The sequence below is a fragment of the Thalassophryne amazonica genome, chromosome 7 (genome assembly GCF_902500255.1).
Source record: "Thalassophryne amazonica chromosome 7, fThaAma1.1, whole genome shotgun sequence".
NCBI classification, from domain to species: domain Eukaryota; kingdom Metazoa; phylum Chordata; class Actinopteri; order Batrachoidiformes; family Batrachoididae; genus Thalassophryne; species Thalassophryne amazonica.
The window spans coordinates 39,804,904-39,827,680 of record NC_047109.1 but is presented as its reverse complement, the minus strand read 5'-3'; the positions used below and the strand labels follow the sequence as shown (position 1 = coordinate 39,827,680).

The 22,777-nt window shown below is 44.0% G+C and overlaps 1 long non-coding RNA gene across 1 annotated transcript; it reads left to right on the top strand.

Annotated features, from left to right (window-relative positions):
- The first annotated feature begins 6,472 nt into the window (after nt 1–6,472).
- LOC117513266 lies at nt 6,473–22,143 on the top strand. Its single transcript, XR_004561525.1, has 3 exons — nt 6,473–6,485; nt 16,060–16,071; nt 21,973–22,143. It is a non-coding gene; the product is annotated as an uncharacterized LOC117513266 (long non-coding RNA).
- Nucleotides 22,144–22,777: the final 634 nt, after the last annotated feature.

The window sequence follows — 22,777 nt, the reverse complement described above, 5'->3', positions numbered from 1 at the left end:
AGTGATAATAGCAATAATAGTCTTAATCCTCCATCCCAGAGGCTCTCTCACTCTCCACTTTAGTCCCTCTGCCGCCCTCCAATCTTCCCTCCTGCTGCTGTTTCACTCTTAATTAATTTGTCACTACTCACTGGAGCCCTGAGCTGCAGCTCTCTTCAGCCAGCCTCCGTGGCAGATCTCAGATCAGCGCTGTCGCTGCCTCGCAGCCACAGCGGCTCATCTCTACGTGTGTTTGGCTTCAAATCAGCGCTGAAAGTGGGCGCACACTGTGACATTGCCACGAGGTACAGCATCCGCGTTACACTCCGATCGCTTTCACTTGCAGAAACCATTAGAGCAGGGCTTTTGGATTTTACAGGGGTCACCTGGTGTTCTGTTTAGTGTGCAGCAAAGTCGAATGGCTCATGCTGACATCAGAACTGCCCTTGTCATCTGGCTCCTCGTGGTGGTCTGCTAAAATAGAAATTAAAATACAAGTAATTATACAGGATTTATCTAGGAGAACGCTGAATGATGTTTATTTAGGAAAAGGTGCCAACACAACGTAAACCAGGTATACTGGAGTCATGTGGCCACAAAACCAACATAACTCGATCCTATAACATACAAATAATGAATTGTATATTTTATAATTTTGTAATACTATCCCTTACAAAGTACAAAGTCAAACTATTTTGTATTTTAAAGTTACTCAAAGTCACAGTGGAAAAAAGGCCTAAATTCTGAAGAACGTCTCTCTTGCAGAACCCCGAATAAAGGATTAAAACAGCTTTTATAAAACACAATATGGGCCTGACAAAGGCAGACCTTATTTCACAAAATCATTCCCTTATTGGTCCCAGTGGGCATTCAAGGAAGGACCAGCCCCCTGCCCATAACCCGCGCGATAACAGGACATGTGATTTATATTGTAACTTGTATCTCTGTTCTATGTGGTAAAACCGGTTCAACCCAGTTCGATATGCACATTTAAACAAATAACAGACTAAAAGTATATCAAACTAAGAATATAACAATTTAAGTCAAGTAATTACTTAATACCAAAATAAATCCTTCACTTCGGCAAAATGGCCAATCCAAACACGAGAATTCAAGCTTCTGTGACTGGCTGCTCAGTGAAAACACGCTGGGTTTGTTTGCTGTTCTACTGAAATCAGCTGGTTTTTCATTGTTTCTAACTTGCTTCTAATGACCAGCTCTAATTGCCTGCAATGATAAGATTTATACACCAAGCTGACCTTAAATGAACTAGTGTACATTAAATTGACATTACTGACAAGTCTGGCCCCTTTGAAAGTAACCAAATTACATGTACTTGTATTGAGTTCAGCAATGTTTTCACCGACAAAACCCACCCCTTGAGGTTAATTGCCCGCTGCCCGGATGACGGACCTTGAGAATAGCAAAGAAAACAAAACAACAGATAAACACACAAATATATCTAATAAATGTTTATGTGTGCAATGTTACAAATATCTGCATGAGGCATCAGCTGAGTTGAATGGTCTGTTCCATCTTTCAGAGAATGAAAATAGTTTTTTAAATGCACAAATAGAAAACATTCATTATATTATTTGTCACTCTCCTGTTCTATGTTGCACCTCTTGGTAAGATATTGCAATGCTACACAAAGCTACACTTTTCATTGCTTTCTGGCACCTCTATAACATTGCAAAGATTCAACCTATTCTGTCTGTGGCGGATGCAAAGACATTGATTCATACACTGAGATCTTTAATTGAGTTCTTTACATGGTTTAAAATGTTGCTGCTAGAGATCTGACAAGACGAAGAAACTTTGATCATATTACCCCACTTTTGGCCTCCCTCCACTGGTTTCCTGTCCATGTAAGGTCAAATTTTAAGGGCTTGTTAATAACATACAAAATTGGTCATCTGCCTATCTGCCTGATCTAATTAAACCTTATGTGCTATTATTGTCTGTTCCAAAGATTAAAAAGAAGTCAGCGGGCCACAGAGCTTCTTTTTTTTTTTTTTTAATCACGCACCTGTTCTGTGGAACAGTCTGTCTGCTGATTCATTGTAATCCTTCAAATCCAGACTAAAGACCCATCTGTTCTCCCTTGTGTATGACTAATATATTAGTGTTGTATTGAAATACGTTTCCTCCCATGTTAAATTATGTTACTAATAATGGAGCAACATCATATCTAAATTCTGGAACTGTTAGTGAAGCAAAGAGCTAGCTGTTGGCAGTTACATTAGCATCATGTCTGTTTTCTGATTTCTGCTCTGTCTCTCTTTTTCACAACCTGTAAACAACTTAAATATCACAGCTCTAGATTCAATGATAAGGGTTTATTGGTGGCCATTTTGGACGTCATTTTGAATCTTAAACCCATGAATGAATTTAGTTTAGGCAAAAATGAGTTTGCTGTGACCTGCAATGGTCTTCCCATTGAATCTCTGTGATATTTAAGTTGTTTATATGTTCTTTAAATGTGTGTTATGTTGTGTGGGCCGCTGAAGAGGAGGTACTGCTGGCCCACCACCACCAGAGGGCGCCCCGCCTGGAGTGCGGGCTCCAGGCACCAGAGGGCGCTGCCGCCTCACAGGAGCAGCCCAGGTGACAGCCGTCACCCATCACCTGAAACAGCTGACATCCATCAGCTGAGGGGTATATCAGCTGGACGGCATCTCCATCTCATTGCCGAGATATCGTTCTACCAGGAAGGTAACGCACTCAGCCAGTCATCTCATTTCTGAGGAATAACCTTTTTGCTTGTGCTTAAGACAGCTGAAGACTGAACTAGATTCATATCGGATAAGTACCCTACACTGCAGTATTGTTTGTGACTAGAGGTGGAGGTGGTGTTTCCACCCTACGTGTTGCTGGGTGCAGCCGCACCCACATCTGACTGTTTCTGTTCCTCGCCAGCAGTACCGGATCCGACGAGCGGAGGCAGTGGCCACCTGGGAGTTCGGGACTTGGCGGCTCCAGTATTCCCGGGGTTCGGTGGCAGAGGAAATCGGGTGGTTCCGGTTCGACTCGGACGGACGTCTCCTATCGTCGAGCCTGCCCACACGACACCAGTGGAATTGGTTTATTTTTACAATTGTGATCTGTTGTGTTTGTTGTGCGAATTCACAACAGTAAAACCTTGTTATTTGACTTCTTCATTGTCCGTTCATTTGCGCCCCCTGTTGTGGGTCCGTGTTCCTCACTTTCCCCAACAGGATATCTCGGCCAACGTCATGGATCCCGAGGGGCGTCAACCGGCTGTTGAACGGCCAATGGAAGAACAGGACGCGCAGGCATCCGCAGGAGGGGTAATCGGGCGCCGCTGCGGTTCTCCCTCCCGTAGACCCTGTGCGTAACATTGACGTTCCACTGGTCGTTCAACGACCCCTCCCACCTTCCCCGGAAGCATACATAAGCCCCCCAGAGCCGTACGGAGGCTGTGTGGAGACGTGCGCGGATTTCCTTATGCAGTGTTCGCTCGTCTTCGCACAGCGTCCAGTTATGTACGCGACCGATGCTATCAAGGTAGCTTATGTAATAAACCTGCTTCGCGGCGAGGCACGCGCTTGGGCTACAGCTCTCTGGGAGCAAAATTCACGGCTCCTTCAGACATATGATGGGTTTGTGAGGGAGTTCAGAACCGTGTTCGATCACCCTAATAGAGGAGAAACCGCTTCAACTGTGCTACTGTCGATGAGACAGGGGCGCCGGAGCGCAGCTGCCTATGCAGTCGACTTCCGCATCGCGGCTGCGAGGTCCGGCTGGAATAGCACTGCCCTCCGCGCCGCCTTTGTAAACGGACTGTCATTGGTTCTTAAGGAGCACCTGGTGGCTAAGGACGAACCGCGGGATTTAGACGGGCTCATCGATCTTGTCATACGGTTAGACAACCGGTTAGAAGAACGTCGGCGGGAACGAGACGAAGGGCGTGGCCGGGCACGCGCTGTCCCTCTCCCTTCCGGTTCCGACCGCGCTCCGCCTTCCCCACGCTCCACGGCCCCTGCGCTCCGTGGGGCCACAGCTCCCCCTGCTGACGAAGCTATGGACATGAGTAGGGCAACATTTAGGGCACCAGATGCACAGAGGAGGCGGGCCCACGGAGCTTGTTTTATTTTTGGCTCGATAGAGCACCACGTAAGAGACTGCCCCGAGCGGTTAAACACCAACGCCCGCCCCTAGAGACTGGGCTAGGGGTGGGCCAAGACATTCACGTGGGACACACCCACATCGCCACACGACTCCCAGTTACGATCCTTTATGAGGACTCAACCCTGAAGGCCCCAACACTGGTGGACACGGGCTCGGAGGGGAATCTGTTGGACAGCAGATGGGCTAGGGAGGTGGGGCTCCCTCTGGTGGCGCTCACCTCGCCTGTGCAGGTGCGGGCACTAGATGGCTCCCTACTCCCTCCGATCACGCATAAGACACCACCTGTAACTCTGGTGGTGTCAGGAAATCACCGGGAGGAGATCGAGTTTTTTGTGACTCCTGCTACCTCCCATGTGATTTTAGGGTTCCCCTGGATGGTAAAACACAATCCCCGGATCGATTGGCCGTCCGGGGTAGTGGTGCAGTGGAGCGAGACCTGCCATCGGGCGTGTTTAGGTTCCTCGGTTCCTCCCGGCTCCCAGGCTAAGGAGGAGGTCAGAGTCCCGCCCAATCTGGGGACGGTGCCGGTGCAGTACCATGACCTTGTCGACGTGTTCAGCAAGGATCTGGCGCTCACCCTTCCCCCCCACCGTCCTTATGATTGTGCCATTGATTTGGCTCCGGGCAGTGAGTTCCCGTCCAGCAGGCTGTACAACCTCTCACGGCCTGAGCGCGAATCAATGGAGACCTACATCCGGGACTCGTTAGCCGCCGGGTTGATCCGGAATTCCACCTCCCCGATGGGTGCAGGTTTCTTTTTTGTGGGTAAAAAAGACGGCGGACTTCGTCCATGCATTGATTATAGGGGGCTGAACGAGATCACGGTTCGCAATCGATACCCGTTGCCCCTATTGGATTCAGTGTTCACGCCCCTGCATGGAGCCCGAATATTCACTAAGCTCGATATTAGAAATGCGTATCACCTGGTTCGGATCCGGAAGGGAGACGAGTGGAAGACGGCATTTAACACCCCGTTAGGTCACTTTGAGTACCTGGTCATGCCGTTCGGTCTCACCAACGCTCCCGCGACTTTCCAAGCGTTGGTTAATGATGTCTTGCGGGATTTCCTGCACCGGTTCGTCTTCGTATACCTAGACGATATACTCATCTTTTCTCCGGACCCTGAGACCCATGTTAGGCATGTACGTCAGGTCCTACAGCGGTTGTTGGAGAACCGACTGTTTGTGAAGGGCGAGAAGTGTGAGTTCCACCGCACGTCTTTGTCCTTCCTGGGGTTCATCATCTCCTCCTACTCCGTCGCTCCTGATCCAGCCAAGGTTGCGGCGGTGAGAGACTGGCCCCAACCCACAAGCCGTAGGAAGCTGCAACAGTTCCTCGGCTTCGCTAATTTCTATAGGAGGTTCATTAAGGGCTACAGTCAGGTAGTTAGCCCCCTGACAGCCCTGACCTCTCCAAAAGTCCCCTTCACCTGGTCGGATCGTTGCGATGCTGCGTTCAAGGAGTTGAAACGTCGGTTCTCGTCTGCACCCGTTCTGGTGCAGCCCGATCCTAGTCGCCAGTTGGTGGTTGAAGTGGACACCTCGGACTCAGGGATAGGAGCCGTGCTGTCCCAGAGCGGGAAGACCGATAAGGTCCTTCACCCGTGTGCCTATTTTTCCCGCAGGTTGACCCCGGCCAAACGGAACTATGATGTCGGCAATCGAGAACTCCTTGCGGTGAAAGAGGCTCTTGAGGAGTGGAGACATCTGTTGGAGGGAACGTCCGTGCCATTCACGGTTTTCACTGACCACCGGAACCTGGAGTATATCAGGACCGCCAAGTGGTTGAATCCCAGGCAAGCCCGCTGGTCACTGTTCTTCGGCCGTTTTGACTTCCGGATCACCTACCGTCCCGGGACCAAGAACCAGAGATCGGATGCCTTGTCCCGGGTACATGAAGATGAGGTCAAAACGGAGCCGTCGGATCCCCCGGATCCCATCATCCCGGAGTCCACTATCGTGGCCACCCTCACCTGGGACGTGGAGAAGACCGTCCGGGAGGCCCTGGCATGAAGCCCGGACCCCGGAACCGGGCCGAAGAACAGGCTCTACGTCCCACCAGAAGCTAGGGCTGCGGTCCTGGACTTCTGTCACGGTTCTAAGCTCTCCTGTCATCCTGGGGTGCGAATAACCGTGGCGGTCGTACGGCAGCGCTTCTGGTGGGCATCCCTGGAGACCGACGTCCGGGACTATATCCAGGCCTGTACCACCTGCGCCAGGGGCAAAGCCGACCACCGCATGTCCTCGGGTTTGCTACAGCCGCTGCCCGTACCTCATCGCCCCTGGTCTCACATCGGCCTGGATTTTGTCACGGGCCTCCCGCCGTCCCAGGGAAACACCGTCATCCTCACGATAGTGGACCGATTCTCCAAGGCGGCCCACTTCGTGGCCCTCCCGAAGCTCCCAACGGCCCAGGAGACAGCGGACCTCCTGGTCCACCACGTCGTCCGGCTGCATGGGATACCATCAGACATCGTCTCTGATCGCGGTCCCCAGTTCTCCTCGCACGTCTGGAGGAGTTTCTGCCAGGAACTGGGGGCCACGGTCAGTCTCTCGTCCGGGTATCACCCCCAAACCAACGGGCAAGCAGAACGGGCCAACCAGGAGATGGAGCAGACACTACGTTGTGTGACAGCCGCGCACCCGGCGGTCTGGAGTACTCATCTGGCCTGGATCGAGTACGCCCACAACAGTCAAGTGTCATCAGCCACCGGCCTCTCCCCTTTTGAGGTGTGTTTGGGGTATCAGCCCCCATTGTTCCCGGTGGTTGAGGGAGAGGTCGGTGTGCCCTCGGTCCAGGCCCACCTGCGGAAGTGCCGTCGGGTGTGGCGTGCCGCCCGTTCTGCTTTATTGAGGGCCCGGGCAAGGGCTAAGGCCCATGCAGACCGGCGGCGGACCCCGGCCCCTACGTATCGCCCCGGGCAGGAAGTGTGGCTATCCACCAAGGACATACCACTGCAAGTAGCCTCCCCGAAACTCAAAGACCGATACATAGGACCGTATAAAATCCTCCAAATCGTCAATCCCGCCGCAGTGAGGCTTCAGCTTCCGGCCTCACTGCGGATCCATCCTGTATTCCATGTGTCCAGAATCAAGCCACATCACACTTCACCCCTCTGTACTCCCGGTCCGGCGCCACCTTCTGCCCGGATCATCGACGGCGAGCCGGCTTGGACCGTGCGCCGGCTTCTGGATGTCCGACGGATGGGCCGGGGTTTTCAATACCTGGTGGACTGGGAGGGGTACGGCCCCGAAGAACGCTCCTGGGTGAAAAGGAGCTTCATCCTGGACCCGGCCCTCCTGGCTGACTTCTACCGCCGCCACCCGGGCAAGCCCGGTCGGGCGCCAGGAGGCGCCCGTTGAGGGGGGGGTCCTGTTGTGTGGGCCGCTGAAGAGGAGGTACTGCTGGCCCACCACCACCAGAGGGCGCCCCGCCAGGAGTGCGGGCTCCAGGCATCAGAGGGCGCTGCCGCCTCACAGGAGCAGCCCAGGTGACAGCCGTCACCCATCACCTGAGGGGTATATCAGCTGGATGGCATCTCCATCTCATTGCCGAGATATCGTTCTACCAGGAAGGTAACGCACTCAGCCAGTCATCTCATTTCTGAGGAATAACCTTTTTGCTTGTGCTTAAGACAGCTGAAGACTGAACTAGATTCATATCGGATAAGTACCCTACACTGCAGTATTGTTTGTGACTAGAGGTGGAGGTGGTGTTTCCACCCTACGTGTTGCTGGGTGCAGCCGCACCCACATCTGACTGTTTCTGTTCCTCGCCAGCAGTACCGGATCCGACGAGCGGAGGCAGTGGCCACCTGGGAGTTCGGGACTTGGCGGCTCCAGTATTCCCGGGGTTCGGTGGCAGAGGAAATCGGGTGGTTCCGGTTCGACTTGGACGGACGTCTCCTATCGTCGAGCCTGCCCACACGACACCAGTGGAATTGGTTTATTTTTACAATTGTGATCTGTTGTGTTTGTTGTGCGAATTCACAACAGTAAAACCTTGTTATTTGACTTCTTCATTGTCCATTCATTTGCGCCCCCTGTTGTGGGTCCGTGTTCCTCACTTTCCCCAACATGTTAGTGAAAAACCCTATTTTGGCAGCCATCTTGGATGCCATCTTGGATAACTGGGGCCAGTTTTTATTTTTGGGAACATCCTGATTGTGTTTTGGGGTCATGTAAGGAACCTAAAAAAGTTGGTTTGGTTTAGTCTTGGGGGGGGGGGGCGGGGGCGGGTGCAAAGGTAGTGGTCGTAGCTCCCCTAGTAAAACAGTTTATCACTAGTCTGAGTCTCATCTGCTTGAGGTTTCTTCCTCAGAAATACTTAAGGGAGTTTGTTCTTACCTTAACTCTTGCCTTTGTGCTTGTTCAGAGGGGTTGGCAAGGTTAGACACTGCCCTTGTGAAGTTCCTTGGGGAAAGTTATGTTGTGACTACTCCTTTTTCTTCACTTTCTATAAAGTAATAACAGATTTGATAATTTTTATTTCATGATTTGATTTGGAATAGAATGTAAAGCGTTCCCAATGCATTTGCATGTATGGAAATAAAAGCTATTTTAAGGATTTTGAGCTTTATTCACTTTTTAAACTCACTACTATTATTTTGAACACAACAGTATGCTCCCAAATTCACAGGAAGCCATATATCCTGGTTTGTGTAGAAACTCTAGCAGCAGTATTCTGAACCATCTGCATCCATCTCACATGCTAAAGTCCAGAAAATAACACAATAGAATTTTTAATTGTGGAAGACACAAAGGCATGAATTAAAGTTTGTGCACTGAGCATAAATAAAATTTATCAAATTATTGCAATTTTACATGAATGAAAATGGGACATTCTAACAATCTCTTCAATATACAAGCCACAAGGAAATTTTGGATGAAAAATTACAAGATTCTTAACTTTTTCACTTTGATGAGTAACACAATCAGTCACTGTCAATTAACACTGTCAATTGATCATAAAGATCTCTCATTTATGCAGAACCAACACCAGTCATCTCAGTCTTCCTTGCACTGAGAAGCAGGGAATTAGACCACATCTAATTTTCCACTGCAGCTAAGTATCCCTCCAATTAAACAATGTGACAGATAACACCTACATAGACAGGCATGTATATCTGCAGGTCATTGGCACAACAATGAAGATCAATTCTCCTCCCCTGTATAATCTTACCAAGCAGTGTCAAATAAAGCAAGACCCATAACAGAACTCTGAGGTACCCCATATTTCATAAGTGTGCAAATTCAAATGTTCAGATATCTTTTATATTGGAGACATTACAATTGACCTGCCACACACACACACACACACACACACACACACGCACACGCACACGCACACGCACACGCACACACACACACACACACACACACACACACACATATACACATGCATACATACATACATACATACATGCATGTATATAAATCCTATCCAGTGAGTATTTGGTTTTCTAAAAATTAGCAGTTTTTTGTCAAATGGTGTTATTTATTTATTTATTTTAATTTCCTAAGGATTCTCTGCAAAATTTCTCATTTACACCACAATAAACATTTTCAGCAACTGAAAGGTTGATTCATTTGTTTTATGGGCATGTTGCTACTACTAATGAGCCAATGTAACATCATCAGTATATGCTACATGAGTAGACTGGCATTTCTACAGCACTTTTCCATCTGGTGGAGATGCTAAAAGCACTTCACAATGATACCGCACACACATACGCTCATACACATCAGTGTGTTTCCATGCAAGGTGCTTAATTTCACAATGGGACCAATTAAAGACAGAGGGACCTTATGTATTTCATGTCTTGCATGGAATCGAAACAAGCATTCTTTGATCTCCGGCAACTTGTATAACTTGTCCATCAGAGTGCAATGGTGACAAGTCAAGCAGACCATGAATTGCTGTGAAGACCAAGAGCAGTTTAATGCAATAGAACGTGTATAAAGTACACCAATAGTACATGATATGTAGCACTGCACATAGCAAATACGGCCCTTGACCCTCCTTGGACATCCCATCTGTAAATAGCTGAATTCACCCCTATGGACAGACATGCAATGTCTGGTAATAATTACCACCTGACACAAAAACTGGAGCACAAATCCTTTCTTTACCTCCTGCCAAATGTGTAATGGTTGATTGAAATTGGCAAAGACAGAAAACAATTTTTAGACTAATTTGCTGTGCGCTTAAAAATCTGAAATGACTATGCTTGCAGTATGTCAAACTATGTTAAGAAAGCAATTACGAAGTGTGATGCAGTTACTTGCAGGTCTGACCTTGTTAAGTCACCACAGTGACTCAAAACAAAGAATGGCTTCTTTAAAAATAAGACCAACATTTATGTGAAGTTCAAGTCTGAAACAAGACAGCTGGTATGCCTAAAAGCCACAACCAAACTGTTACATAGATCAGATTAATACACACGCATATATATACGAGGTCTATTAGAAAAGTATCCGACCTTATTATTTTTTCAAAAACCATATGGATTTGAATCACGTGTGATTACATCAGACATGCTTGAACCCTCGTGGGCATGCGAGAGTTTTTTCACGCCTGTCGGTTACGTCATTCGCCTGTGGGCAGTCTTTGAGTGAGGAGTCGTCCACCCGCTCGTCGATTTTTTTCATTGTTTAGGAATGGCTCAGAGACTGTTGCTTTGTTTGATAAAAATTTTTTCAAAACTGTAAGGCACAACTGAGTGGACACCATTCAATAAATTCAGCTGGTTTTCGGTAAAAATTTTAACGGCTGATGAGAGATTTTGGTCTGGTAGTGTCGCTGTAAGGACGGTCCACGGCGCCTGACGGCGATCTGCGCTTCGAGGCGGCAGCGTCTCGCCGTTTCAAGTTGAAAACTTCCACATTTCAGGCTCTGTTGACGCAGTAAGTCGTCAGAGAACAGAGAACTTTCAGAAGAAGTCGGCATGAGGAGTTTATTCGGACATTCCATTGTTAACGGACATTTTGTAATGAAAGAACGTGCGGGCAGAGTCGCATGTCGGGCCGGACCCGACCGCGGGGGGTCGCGACAGGAAAAAAACACCTCCGTTGGAAATCTTAACGGGCAAGTTGGAACATGCCCAAGCTGTTAAACAATTTCTCAGTTACTCACTTGTTGAAAGCCATTAAAAGCCGCCTGAATTCTACAAATGGTTTTCAACACGGAGGTGTTTTTCCTGTCGCGGCGCACACAGATTTGCCGAGTCGTCACGGAAACGACTCGGCAAATTTGCGCGCACATCTTTCATTTAAAAAATGTCCTTAAACAGTGGAATGTCCGCATAAATTCCTCATGCCGGCCTCTTCTGAATCTTCTCTGTTCTCTCACGATGTCCTGGGTGAATTAAGCCTTAAATTAGGATGTTTTCAGCTCGAAACAGGCCGACGACAGCGCCTGGAAGCGCTGCAGGACGTCCCGCTCCGTGGGAAGTCCTTACACCGACAGAAACACCCCATAATCTCTCATCAGCCGTTAAACTTTTCACAGAAAACCATCTTAATTTCTCGAATAGTGTCCACTCGGATATTCCTCAGAGGTCCAGAAAAAATGTTGATAAAGCAACGCGTGCCGTCTCGAGCAGCGTGTGAAACAAAGGAATTCAGCCGAGAGGGCGGGACCACATCTCACTCAAGGCCTGCCCACATGGAAATGACGTCACCGACACGCGTGAAAAAACTCACGAATGCGCACGAGGGTTCAAGCATGATTGGTGTAATCGCATGTCATTCAAATCCATATAGTTAAAAAAAAAATAAAAGGGTCAGTTTATTATCTAAGAGACCTCGTATATATATATATATACATATATATACATACACACATATATATATATATACACACATATATATATATATATATATATATATATATACATACACATATATATATATATATATATATACATATATATATACATATATATATATATATACATACATACATACATACACACATACATACATACATATATATACATACATATATATATATACACACACATACATACACACATATACATACATACACACACACACACACACACACACACACACGTTTTCTAGTTTTAATACATAGAAACTAAGATGCCATTTTTTAATTTCAGTAGATCACTTTAAAAAAGAATTTATAATACAGAAATGTCTAACTTTTGAAAAGTATGTTCATTTATGAATTCAGTATTTGGTTGTGCCTCCTTTTGAATGCATTCCTGCATCATTGAGGTGTGATGTGGAGGTGTTCAGCCTGTGGCACTGCTGAGGTGTTCTGGAACTCCAGATTGCTTTGATAGCAGCCTTCAGGTAGTCTGGAGTGTTGGATCTGGTGTCTCTTATCATTGTCTTGACAATACGCCACAGAAAATCTATGAGGGATTGTCTATGGCAACAATCAAGTACTATAACACCATGGTCAGTAAACCAGTTACTAGTAATTTTGGCACTGTGGGCAGGGCCAAGTCCTGTTGGGAAAGGAAATCCACATCTATATAAGGCTTGTCAGCAGATGGAAGCATTAAGTGCTCTAAAACCTCATAATAGACAGCAGGATTGACATTGGATATGACAACACACAGTGGACCAACACCAACAGATGACATGGCACCAAATCAGCAGTGGCTGTGAAAAGTTCATAATGAACTTCAAGCAGGTTGGATTTTGTGCCTCTCCAGTCCTTCTCCAAACTCTTGGACCTTAATTTTCAAGTGAAATGCTGAATTTACTTTCATCTGTAAAGAGCACTTTGGACTGCTGAGCAACAGTCCAGTTCTTTTTCTCCTTAGCACAGGTAAGATGTTCCTAACATTGTCTCTGGATCAGGAGTGGCTTGGCCCCAGGAATACAGTATATGTAGCCCATTTCCTGGACATGTCTGTGAATGAATGAATGAATGAATGAATGAATGAATGAATGAATGAATGAATGAAAACTGTTTATTTCGAACATTTGATACAACAACAATTACAAGATAGATCAGTAAAGACAACAACAAAAAAGTTCCTACTGTGTACCCAACATGTCCGAAAAGGGGTAGGGTGAAGCATCAGCTTATTTATCCCTACCCCTTCTTCCCCACAACCAGTAATACCCTTTGCCACATATACACATAGATTCCTACACACCTAAACCGATATCAATATATATATATATACATACACATATATATATATACATACACACATCAACATACATACACATATACATACACATATATACACATATACATATATACACATATATATACACAAACATAAATATACACCTACACATACCTACTTACATACAAAATACTATATATTTACAAGCCGAAGCAAAAAACAAAAACACCCTAACCCTCATTACCCTTCCTCCTCCCTATACCCAGAAAAAAACATATTTTTGTACCGCTGTTTGAACTGGTTCATGCTTGGACATTGCTTGAGCCCCACTCCCAATCTGTTCCACATCCTCACCCCACAGACAGAAATACAGAAACCTTTTAATGTTGTTCGTGCCCACTGATGCTTTAAATTAAATTTCCCCCTCAGACTGTAATCCCCTAATCTGTTAAAAAACATATTTTTAATATTTGCTGGAAGTAAATTGTTTATTGCTTTATACACAATTTGTACTGTTTGAAAATGAACCAAGTCTGTGAATTTTAAGAATTTGGATTGTAAAAATAGTGGATTTGTATGATCTCTATAGCCAGTATTATGAATAATTCTTATAGCTCTTTTCTGCATTACTGATAGTGATTGTGTTGTACCTTTATAAGTATTACCCCATACCTCTGCACAGTACTGTAAATATGGTAAAACCAGTGAGCAGTAAAGAATGCGGAGTGAGTTGTGGTCCAGAATATGTTTCGCTTTGTTTAGAACTGAAATGCTTCTTGACAGTTTACTTTGTATATGTTTTATATGAGTCTTCCAGTTTATCTTATCATCTATTATCACCCCCAGAAACTTATTTTCATGTACCCTTTCAATATCTACCCCCTCGACTTGTAACTGAACCTGTATGTCTGTATTACAATATATATATATATATATATATATATATATATATATGAAGCAGCAGGATCTTCATGTCCGGGATGACGGTGGGCGATCGAACCCACGCGGCTCGCACCAAAAGACCGTTCCTCTACCAGGTCAGCCAAAGGGGAACTCCCCTGTTAGCCAAGCTAGCGGGAACATCTTTTCAATTGGGACCCGGGACTTTCATCCCGCTACACATCTCCCCACCATTTTTGACTTCGTCCCGAAGTCATAGGTGCATGTTAGCATACTCTGTGACCCACATCCTGTTCGTGACGCCAGATTGAAGCAGCAGGACCTTCGTGGCCAGGACGACAGTGGGGGGATCGAACCCACATGGCTCGCACCAAAAGACCGTTCCTCTACCAGGTCAGCCAAAGGGGAACTCCCCCGTTAGCCAAGTTAGCGGGAACGTCTTTTCAATTGGGACCCGGGACTTTCATCCCGCTACACACATACATACATACATATATATATATATATATATATATATATATATATATATATATATATATATATATATATATATATATATATATATATATATATATATATACACACACACACACACACACACAATTTATTTCCAGGCTGTCCATGGCAGAAACACTGAACGTCAATTCTGCCTTACTGGCTTTCCCAGCCTAGTCTCACGGCAAGTCGTGATTCAGCAGCACAAAATATACATTAATCTATTAGTTTGTGATATTGTGATGAAAAGTGCCTCATTTTTGTCACAGCAGCACAAATTCATTCTAATTCATTCCGTGATGGCTGCACGAAATTAAAAGTGAAGTGGGAGGGTTGGGGTGGTTATGGTTAGGGTGGGGGGAAAGAGTAAGATTAGGTTATGGTTAAGGTTAGGGTTGGGGGTAGGTGTAGGGTTAGTAATAGTGAGTTAAAAAAAACCCTGTCACGAAAATTTGACTCATTTCGTGACAGGAGCACAAAAAAAAAAATGTGAGACTGGGTTGGGCTTTCCCCACTCCTTTAAAGTCCGGTGGTGCTGGTAACCTGGGTGATGTGGGTAGGCTTGGTCAGCCGGGAGCCCCTAGTCTGGAGCCATACACTGACAGAACCTGTATGACGGTCGCTTGGCAGTTGCAGACTGCAACAGGACTGGCCTATTTAGCACCACAGCAGCCTCCTCAAATGGTGAAGCCCCTAAAAAAGTTGGTGTAAACATTGGTCACCACACTCCCCCCTGACTGGCTTACTGTGGCAATCGGGTACTCATCTTAGTGGGTGAAACAAGAGTTCATAGAGACCCCCTCAACACCTCAACAGTTCATAGAGACCCCTCTGGTTCACTGGTGAGCCAAAAGTGGACTGTTTCATAGTGGACATAGGGATGATGTCTGAAGCAGGACTTGTCAGAGAAGGCAGCCTCTGTGAAGCAGGAGTGAAATATACTCTATTCTGGAAGGGCAAAGATGCTGTGTGCATGTGTAAGTATGCATAGGTGTATGTATATATGCATGGATGTATCTATGTGTGTATGGATGCTTGTATTTACCCTCTGACCTTTGCCTTCAGGTCTAATTAGCAGTCTACAGTAATTACAACCCAGTGAAGAGCTCACCGCTTTTTCTTTCAGCATACATCAAAAATTATCTTAAGATTCTGACCAAGGATTTACCACCACCCACATCCAAATGCACATTTTGATGCCTTTATTCCTGATATTCCGACAGCATTAATTGTTTGGTGAGAGTGAAGATTAAAAAATATAACATACAAAACAAGAAATTCAGAAGATGTTCTCAAGGTTAGTTTGCAGAAAGACACACAAACAGAAACCTCTAGGCCAGCTCAGTACTGTGACTTTCCTCAGGGGAACCAATCACTATCAGCCTTCAGGTTTAACCTTTGACCTCCATGGCAACCAGCTGAGCCGCAGTGTTTAGAGCCTCATGTAGTACTCGTCTTCTGGATTCTTCCAGCACTTCTAATGTTTATCTCTCCCTCAAGAGATCACTTGACCTTTCTATCACTTTCAGCGTTCTTCACCTGCTTATTTTCAGCTTTTGAGAGTAACACAACTTGTTAAAGGCTGTATAAAAATACTTTTGTTAATTGGGGAAAGTGTGGCTGATGTTAAATTAAGTCAGATTTCCTGTGTGCAATTTAAATGCAAATGTAAAGCAAAAATAAATAGATAAATAATTCATACCCACCTTTTCCCCTAAAAAATTAACTGTAAAATTTTCTATGTGTATTCTGTGTTTTGTGAGTTTGCTATCAAGCTGCCAGCTGTATAATACAGAGTTCAGTCGTACACTGTGGGAGCAGACCCTCTGATCACAGCTGTCATTTTGTTGTGGCATCATCTGTTTCAAACAAGGTAGCTTCAGTGAGAAGCTACAGAACAAAAACAATTCTGGACTGCAGTCAAAAAAGAAGAAAAAAAAACTTGGCACAAAATTTTTAATCATATTTTAAAAACAGTTCCAAGTTTCCTTTTTCATTTTAAGAGCTGCAGCTTGATACAGAGATCTTTAAAAAGATGCATACGAGGTCTGTTAGAAAAGTATCCGACCTTTTTATTTTTTGCAAAAACCATATGGATTTGAATCACGTGTGATTGCATCAGCCAAGCTTGAACCTTCGTGCGCATGCGTGAGTTTTTTCACGCCTGTCGGTTGCGTCATTCGCCTGTGAGCAGGCTTTGTGTGAGCAGTGGTCCACCCCCCTCGTCGGATTTTTATTGCGAATAAAATGTCTGAACGATTTGGAGCTTTGCTGCATCAGATTTTTCCAGAAACTGTGAGAGACCTCCAGGTGGACACCGTTCGGAAAATTCAGATGGCTTTCAGGGACGATTTTATGGGGATTACACAGATTAAGGAGTGATCCTGCTGGTTTAAAGACCGCCCACAGTGGCTGAGAGCGCGGCGCACTCCGAGCGCCGATCGACAGGCTGACACCCCGCTGACACAACCAGATCATTTCCAAAGTGAAGGCTTTGTTGATCTGGGACATCGTCTGACTTCCACAGAAATGGCAGAAGACGTGGACATCAGCACTTTTTCGGCACATTCCACTGTTACAGGAGTTTTTGTCATGGAAAGAGAAGCGGAGGGATGCGCCACGGAGCAGCTCATGGTGTTGGTCTCACAGGACAGCTTTCAGACGGCTTTCAGTGGCTTTTCAGTTGTGTGACTATCCAAGAAATTGTGCATGAGCAGGACATGCCAGAACATATCCTGTGAGGCTTCATCACGGTGTTGCTTTGCGCCATCTGAAAGCCGTCCTGTGAGACCAACACGGAGGTGCTTTTGTCCCGCGCCATGAGTGGTTCCATGGCGCATCCCACCACTTCTCTTTCCATGACAAAAACTCCTGTAACAGTGGAATGTGCCGAAAAACTGCAATTATTATTATTGTTGTATTATGCAGAAAAAACTAAGTGGTTATTTCAGTGAGACATTCTATTTAAAACTTTTTTAATATCTATATCATAATAATTTTGCTCCCGAATATTGGCATCATTGTCAGTCAGGCTCTGCCAGTGCACAACTCAACTGGCGCAGCCAGCCATGAAAAGGAGACATATTTTACTGCATTTTACAGCATAACTGCTATGAAACAAATCTCAAAGTAATGTTTTGTTTGTCTGATTACATTTTTAATTGGAGACTGTTACTTTCTCTGTCCATTGTATCAGGCTTGGTTTCACGAAATGGCTGAACACAAGTGCTCGGCTCGAAGTTGTTCAAAAACATTTACTGGTGAAACAAGCAGATTTTATTACACAAAAAGGCAGTCCAGAATAAGCAACAGTAACATGTTCATCAGGCAGAGGCGTGGTCCAAAAAGCAACAACAGGTGGACAAGGTGAGCTTTAAATACAGGAAGGTGATGAGCCACAAATGGGGAACAGGTGTGAGGGAAAGATCCAGGGCGTAGGAGCGGAAAAACACAGAGACACGCTCACCACCAAGCACCAAGTGACAGACAAGAGAAGTAGAGATAGAAAACCCCAAGCAAAAAGACTAGGGATGGGTATCGAGAACTGGTTCCTTTTGGGTATCGTTAAGAAATGATTCAATCCACCGACATGAATAACCTCTTTGCTTAACGATTCCCTTATTGGTCCTTCAGAGTGGCCATTGGGGGTGTTTGTCAGGAAAATGATAATTTCTCTACATTGATAACAGACCCTGCAGCGGGTCTGTAATCAACTTTTCTGCAGCACGGCTTTGCTTTGAACCTTGAACTAATTGAAGCAGTGATTCACAGATCAAAGCAGTGCTTCAATCTATTGCTTCATTGATTCATTGTTTTATTTCGCTTTATCTTAATTTTACCCAGCTAAAACCGTAAAGAGCATGACTGTGGATAATATTTATCTTTTTTATGTTAAACTGACCTGTTATGGTCTTCTGAAACAGTTGATAGATGCATTTTATAGCTTAAAAGTGGGACCGATGCTAATGCGTTAGCATGTCTATGGTATTTTCAATGTTAACGTAGCATTAATCTGTTGCAGATGTCAGCACGTTTGTGTGCATTTGTTTTCTCTATAATAATTAATGGCTCAGTGTTTGTTGTCGTAAAAAAGTCAAGTGTATTACAAATTGTATTTTTTTTTTTTTTTTTTGTTCATATGTTAATAATAATAATAGCAACAACAATAATAGTAATAATAACTAATAATGCCACAATACAAGTTTAGAGAAAGAGACAAAAAGAACCTGATTAAAAACACAACAGAAAATTTAACACCAACTAACAATGAACATAAATAAATACATAAATAAGTACATACAGAAATAACCGTTTCCTGTGAACACCTAGTGAGTCTTACACCTCCACTTCATCCATGTCTTATTTAAGTTTAATGACAATTTGTTTCAGTCAAACCATATTTTCAATTTGTTAATTTCTTCAGTGATTTCCTCCAGAACTATCTGCCAAGCAAGAAAACTGTTGCATCCTAGTAAGAGCAGAATTCTACTGGAATGAATTTGAATAAGGAAATTTTTTTTTTTTCTCACCAAAATGGATGCTGCTCTCACTGCAGTTTATTGTTTGGAATAGCCCCAGATTGCATTTCAGAGCTTCTAGAATTCAAAAATTTTCATGCGGGTACTGTTGGGGGGTAATTTTGGGTTACAGCATTTTTTGTTTTTAACCACTTTCATCCCTGAATATGTCAATCGTGAGTCACTTTTGTGCAGATTAAAGTCACTAACTGGGACTCCTGTCTTGTTGCAAGAAAGAAACAAGAATCGTCCTCCGTTCTGTTCACACAGCTCCAAACGCTATGCGGCTCTCTGCCAAGTCAAGTTAGAATGATAGAGTCCAGTCAGAATGAATAACTATGGGGGTGATTCTTTAACTACGGGCACTATTGGCCTTGTAAATGTAATTTCCACCACACCATTGCCTTATAATATAAAGCGCCTTGGGGCAACTGTTTGTTGTGATTTGACGCTATATACATGTGCTCTGATGTCACTGTTTATCTCCAGAGAAACTACCCAAACAATCTTTCATACAAACTGTTTAAAGGGACATTACAGTGTTGTGGTGGAAAAACTACATTTTGTTTAAAAAAAATCACAACAGTTGAATGACACTGAATACCCCAATTATGTTTTGATTATTTTACTGATATTTTATTCAGAGATATTTTAAAACATTACAAAAAACGTTTCTTTACCATTCATTTTTATCATTGAAGATCAAAAGTCTGGGTGTGGGACAAGCACAATATTTGCATATAATGATGCTGAAAAAAGGTGAAAAAGTCATCATAGACTACTAGAACAAATTTCTTAACACACTTTCATTGTAAAGATAACTATAAAAGTGTGAAATTTCCCCTTTTTTCTGTTTTTCATACAATATGATCAAAGGACATAAGTGCCTGTAGTCTAAGAATCACCCATAAAGTGAAATGCTTTTTAAATCAATTGACACCTCTTTCCAAATGTTGTAATACAAACAAACTGCAATCGATCAAAACGTTTTTTCCTCCCAAAATGAGACGTCCTGCACTGATGTGCAGCAGCCGGTATGGAGAGACATTCATGCCAAAATGTCTGACAAAAACTACAGAATTTATTTTTTTTTATGTCCAGAGATCAAGGATACAGTGACCAATTTCATAATTATTTACTTTAAGACTCAATAAAATACACAGAAAACCTGCAAAGCCTACTTTTAGTACAAAATTCACAAGTAGTATCGATAAGGAAATTGATAAGGAATCGTATTGATAGATAAAATCTCATCAGTACCATCCTTAAAAAAGATAGACAAGAAAATAATCCCACAGAATGTGATCAGAACCAAACAATCTAAAGCATAACACAAAAATAACAACCTACAGCCCCCAAACCCTGACATGCTGCATTCTATGTTCCACACTAATTTTTGAAAGTTACATTTAAAAAAACCCTGATAGTTATCTGGCTAACACTTACATTATGAGGAAAAAGTTGGTGTTTGAACAATAAGTTGTATACGGTGGGTACGAGGCAACACTGTTGTCTGTAGTTAGAAGGATTTAGAGTCAAATCCAACCTTGCATTTTTGTAAAATCTGATTTCATACCCAATATGTACACCTAAGGTCAAATCCCAGTCATGCTGCATGTTTGTGTCCTTGGACAAGACACTATAGCGGACCTGTTAGTATTAATTCATATGACTTTAATGTGGTTGTGCTAATTTTCTGACACAAATGTGAAGTATTATTAACACTACTCAGTATTACTTTTTCAACACAATGTTGGAATAACTAGGTGAGCGTTAAACAATGAACCCTTTCAAAAGTATTAATTTAATACTTTTTAAGAGCAATTTAGATTCCAGTGATTTTAACAATTTTAGACCAGTGTCCAATTTACCATTTTTAAGTAAAATTTTAGAAAAACTAGCCTTTATTCAGCTTAGTGATTTTATTAATTCCCACAATGCCCTAGAGCAATTTCAGTCAGGATTTAGAGTGAACCACAGCACCGAGACAGCCCTTTTACAGATATTAAATGATTTTAGATTAAATTTGGATTCTAAGAAGTTGACAGTGTTGGTTCTACTGGATCTGAGCACAGCTTTTGATACAGTGGACCACACTGTCCTTTTAGCTCGTTTGAAGAACATCGGCCTCTCTGGTACTGTGTACAAATGGTTTACTTCGTATCTTACAGACAGGACTTTTATTGTAAGTCTCAATACCTGCTCTTCTCATGTTCATGAAGTCACATGTGGTGTGCCCCAGGGTTCGATTTTGGGACCAGTCCTTTTTAACCTGTATATGCTCCCACTTGGTTGTGTCATCAGGAGACATGGAGTCAGCTTTCACAGCTACGCAGATGATACACAGCTGTATATCTCTGTGTCTCCTGGTGACACAAGACCAGTGGTCACACTTTTTAACTGTATCTCAGATATCGAATCCTGGATGGCAGAAACCCTTTCTCCAGCTCAACCGGGACAAAACCAAAGTTTTAGTCCTGAGGCCCTGGGAATTAAACTTTTACCAAAACTTCACTTTCTTTTAATTCATCTCCACAAGTGAGAAACTTGGGCGTAATTTTAGACTCTGAGCTGACTTTTATTCCACACATTAAACATATTACTAAAATAGGTTTTTACCATCTTAAGAACATTGCCAGAGTCCGCCCCATTCTCTCTTGAGCCAACACGGAGACGCTGATGCATGCTTTTGTCGCTAGTCGTATTAACTATTGTAATGCCCTGCTTTCTGGTCTTCCTAAAAAGAATATATCCGGCCTCCAACTCTTGCAAAATTCTGCAGCTCGTGTCCTGACAAGGACTACAAAGCGGGAGCATATTACACCGGTTTTAAAATCACTGCATTGGCTCCCCGTGTCTTTTAGGATCGATTTTAAGGTTCTTTTAATGGTTTTTAAATGTCTTAATGGTCTTGGCCCTTCTTATCTTTCAGAATTGCTTTTACCATATGAGCCCTCACGCTCTCTGCGCTCCTCTGGCAGCAGACTGTTAGTCATTCCCAAAGTCAGAACACACTCTCATGGCGAGGCGTCTTTTCAGTTTTACGGTCCTCGTCTTTGGAATAGTCTGCCGGAGGGGCTCAGGGCTGCAGAGAATGTTCAGGTTTTTACAAATAAGCTCAAGACTCATCTTTTTAGTTTAGCTTTTAATGAATGTTTATTTATCATTATTATTTTGTTTAAATTGTTATTGCCTTTTATTCTCTTATTCTTTTAATGTGCGTGTGTGTGGTGAGCGGTGGTGTGTACGACATGGATTTTTGTGGGTTGATGTTTTTACGTGGGTCGATGGTAGTTCAGCGGTACTGTTTTTACTTTGTGAAGTACTCTGTGTTGCATTTAATTGTATGAAAAGTGCTCTATAAACAAAAGTTTGATTGACTGATTGATGGCTGCGCGTAATTAAAAGTGCAGCGATGGAGGGTGGTTATGGTTAGGGGAAGGAGTAGTGTTAGGGCCCTGTCCCACTGGCGTTTAGGAGGATTTGCGTATGGATTGCGCACAAAATTGGCCCATATTTGCCAAACATCTGCAATATCCGTGTAACATGCCTGTATGAGTCGGCTGTCATCCGAACACGCCCGTGATCATCCGCAGAGGCACGCATGTCCGCAGCCAGG